This window comes from Oncorhynchus kisutch, linkage group LG7, assembly GCF_002021735.2.
Source record: "Oncorhynchus kisutch isolate 150728-3 linkage group LG7, Okis_V2, whole genome shotgun sequence".
NCBI lineage: Eukaryota > Metazoa > Chordata > Actinopteri > Salmoniformes > Salmonidae > Oncorhynchus > Oncorhynchus kisutch.
Genome location: NC_034180.2, coordinates 6,134,873 through 6,139,238, shown reverse-complemented (window position 1 = coordinate 6,139,238; position 4,366 = coordinate 6,134,873).

Here is a 4,366-nt window from a genome sequence, read left to right as displayed (position 1 = left end):
ACGTGGGGAAGAGGTGCTGAGGAGTGATTTCCATCTGGCCACTACCATAAAGGCCTGATTGGTGGATGTCAATACATACACCCAAAAAGTAGGTCACATGGGGAGAGGTGTTGTGCTGTGAGGTGTTGCTTTGTTTAAAAAAAAAACAGGTTTGTTGTTCACTGGCACTATATGAGATGGAAGCGAGTTCCATGCAATCATGGCTCTGTACAATACTGTGCTTTTCCTTGAATATGTTCTGAACCTGGGGACTGTGAAAAGACCCCTGATGGAATGTCTGGTGGGGTAAGTGTGTGTGTCAGTGCTGTGTGTAAGTTGACTATGCAAGCAATTAGGAATTTCCAACACATTCATGTTTTTTATTTTAAAAAACAAAAAGCAATGCAGTCAGTCTTTCCTCAACTCTTAGACAATAGAGACTGGCTTGCATATGATAGATATTAGCCCTCTGATTACAAAGAGCAAAACATGCTGCTCTGTTCTGGGCCAGCTGCAGCTTAACTAGGTCCTTCTTTGCAGCACTTGACCACATGACTGGACAATAATCAAGAGGTAATAATCTAGAGCCTGCAGGACTTACTTTGTGTAGTGTGGTGTCAAATAGCAAAGCCTATCTATCCTGGACAGACCTCTCTCATTTTTACAACCATTATGCTGGTGTTTTATGAGGAAATGATAGTGCCTTAATTGATGTCGTGAAGCTGTGTGTAATCTAATGTTGAACCTTTTCCAAAGTATTCTAAAATGTATTTTATCAAAGTGAGGGTACCAGATTTACAGAAAAGGTAAAGTGTTACCATAGTGAGAAAAGTTATTCTAATTGTCACATGCATCTTTTGTACTGTACTTCACCTTATGCGAGTATGACCATTTTGTTGAGGTTAAATACAAAATTGACTGTGTTGAATGACATGGTTATTTTTGTATCATTGCAGGGACTGAGTTAGGAATGGGTACTGTTATTCAAATATCCATGGACATTAGTATTTAATTACTTGGGAGAGTATTCATTTGAGAGAAACATATATATATATATAGGCCTATCTGAACAACAAAGGCTTTTGTTTCGAATTAAATACAATTATCTATGTGACATTTCTACATAGCCTACAAGGATAGACCATTACATTCAAGATGTTAATACAATTTTATTACAGTTATGAGTGTGCCCCATAAAAAAGAGGCACCGGTAACCTACACACATTTCACAGGTGTAGCTTTTTCTTATTGTCGTCAATCAACGCGGCGCTACATTGAGGCTCCATGTGTAGCAAGTGAAGTGGGAGATGTCTAATAAACGCAAAAGGCAATTGAGGAATTTACTTGTCTAAATGAGAAGGAGTAGGCTACATGGGGTGGCCAGTCCTCTTCTGGCTGTGCCGGGTGGAGATTATAATAGAACATGGCCAAGATGTTCAAATGTTCATAAATGACCAGCATGGTCGTATAATAATAAGGCAGAACAGTTGAAACTGGAGCAGCAGCACGGTCAGATGGACTGGGGACAGCAAGGAGTCATCATGTCAGGTAGTCCTGGGGCATGGTCCTAGGGCTCAGGTCCTCCGAGAGAGAGAAAAAAAGAGAGAATTAGAGAGAGCATATGTGGGGTGGCCAGTCCTCTTCTGGCTGTGCCGGGTGGAGATTATAACAGAACATGGCCAAGATGTTCAAATGTTCATAAATGATCAGCATGTTCGACTAATAAGAAGGCAGAACAGTTGAAACTGGAGCAGCAGCACGGCCAGGTGGACTGGGGACAGCAAGGAGTCATCATGTCAGGTAATCCTGGGGCATGGTCCTAGGGCTCAGGTCCTCCGAGAGAGAGAAAGAAAGAGAGAAGGAGAGAATTAGAGAACGCACACTTAGATTCACACAGGACACCGAATAGGACAGGAGAAGTACTCCAGATATAACAAACTGACCCTAGCCCCCCGACACATAAACTACTGCAGCATAAATACTGGAGGCTGAGACAGGAGGGGTCAGGAGACACTGTGGACCCATCCGAGGACACCCCCGGACAGGGCCAAACAGGAAGGATATAACCCCACACACTTTGCCAAAGCACAGCCCCCACACTACTAGAGGGATATCTTCAACCACCAACTTACCATCCTGAGACAGGGCCGAGTATAGCCCACAAAGATCTCCGCCATGGCACAACCCAAGGGGGGGCGCCAACCCAGACAGGATGACCACATCAGTGAATCAACCCACTCAGGTGACGCACCCCTTCCAGGGACGGCATGAGAGAGCCCCAGTAAGCCAGTGACTCAGCCCCTGTAATAGGGTTAGAGGCAGAGAATCCCAGTGGAAAGAGGGGAACCGGCCAGGCAGAGACAGCAAGGGCGGTTCGTTGCTCCAGAGCCTTTCCGTTCACCTTCCCACTCCTGGGCCAGACTACACTCAATCATATGACCCACTGAAGAGATGAGTCTTCAGTAAAGACTTAAAGGTTGAGACCGAGTTTGCGTCTCTGACATGGGTAGGCAGACCGTTCCATAAAAATGGAGCACTATAGGAGAAAGCCCTGCCTCGAGCTGTTTGCTTAGAAATTCTAGGGACAATTAGGAGGCCTGCGTCTTGTGACCGTAGCGTACGTGTAGGTATGTACGGCAGGACCAAATCAGAGAGATAGGTAGGAGCAAGCCCATGTAATGCTTTGTAGGTTAGCAGTAAAACCTTGAAATCAGCCCTTGCTTTGACAGGAAGCCAGTGTAGTGAGGCTAGCACTGGAGTAATATGATCAAATTTTTGGGTTCTAGTCAGGATTCTAGCAGCCGTATTTAGCACCAACTGAAGTTTATTTAGTGCTTTATCCGGGTAGCCGGAAAGTAGAGCATTGCAGTAGTCTAACCTTGAAGTGACAAAAGCATGGATTAATTTTTCTGCATCATTTTTGGACAGAAAGTTTCTGATTTTTGCAATGTTACGTAGATGGAAAAAAGCTGTCCTCGAAATGGTCTTGATATGTTCTTCAAAAGAGAGATCAGGATCCAGAGTAATGCCGAGGTCCTTCACAATTTTATTTGAGACGACTGTACAACCATTAAGATTAATTGTCAGATTCAACAGAAGATCTCTTTGTTTCTTGGGACCTAGAACAAGCATCTCTGTTTTGTCCGAGTTTAAAAGTAGTTTGACTGTACAGATATCATTTGTATAGTTAAATCATTTCAAATTCAACAAGTGCTCAGCATATGTGGGAACTCCTTGGAAACGCATTCCAGGTGAAGCTGGTTAAGAGAATGCCAAGTGTGCAAAGCTGTCATCAAGGCAAAGGGTGGCTACTTTGAAGAATCTCAAATAAAATATATATTTTATTTGTTTAACATTTTTTTGGTTACTACATTATTCCATCTCTGTTATTTCAGTTTTGAAGTCTTCACTATTATTGTAGAAAAGAAAAGAAAAAATAATGAGTAGGTGTGTCCAAACTTGACTGGTACTGTACTTGTGTAAATACCTGTTTTTAGAGAGACAGTAAATCTTGGCTAAAACAAGGACAGTTTAATATTTATCTTACAGGCTCTGGTTTTGTCGCACCTGGACTACTGTTCAGCCGTGTGGTCAGGTGTCACAAAGAGGGACTTAGGAAAAATGCAATAGGCTCAGAATAGGGCCGCACGGCTGGCAATTGGATGTACACAGAGAGCAAACAATAACATGCACGTCAATCTTTCCTGGCTCAAGGTGGAGGAGAGATTGACTTCATCACTACTTGTATTTCTGAGAGGTATTGACATGTTGAATGTACTGAGCTGTCTGTTAAAACGACAAGCACACAGCTCAGACACCCATGCATACACCACAAGATAAGCCACCAGAGGTCTCTTCACAGTCCCCAAGTCCAGAACAGACTATGGGAGGCGCACAGTACTATATAGAGCCATGATTACATGGAACTCTATTCCACATCAGGTAACTGATGCAAGCAGTATAATCTTTTTTTTAACACCTTATGCAACAGTGGGAACTCAGAAGCAACACAAACATAGGCACAGACATATGCATACACACACACACAGTGTGGGCCTGAGGGCACACACTTAGTGCGTTGTGAAATCTGTTATGAATGTATTGTAATGTTTTTTAAATTGTATAATTGACCTAAATTTGCCGGACCCCAGTGAGAGTAGCTGCTGCCAATGGGGATCCGTAATAAATTCAAATACTGAGGTGATGTAAATGGAATTAAGTCAGTATTTTCTACTCTATTCTTTCTAAACAAGTCTGCTCTCAGCTTGAAAGATAACGATCATCGGAGATTTGATGTAATAAGCAGTACCGTATTTAAAATAGAGCGCATACTTTTTCCATTTAACCACACCCTTTGGGCTATGACGCGAACCAATAAGATAATTTC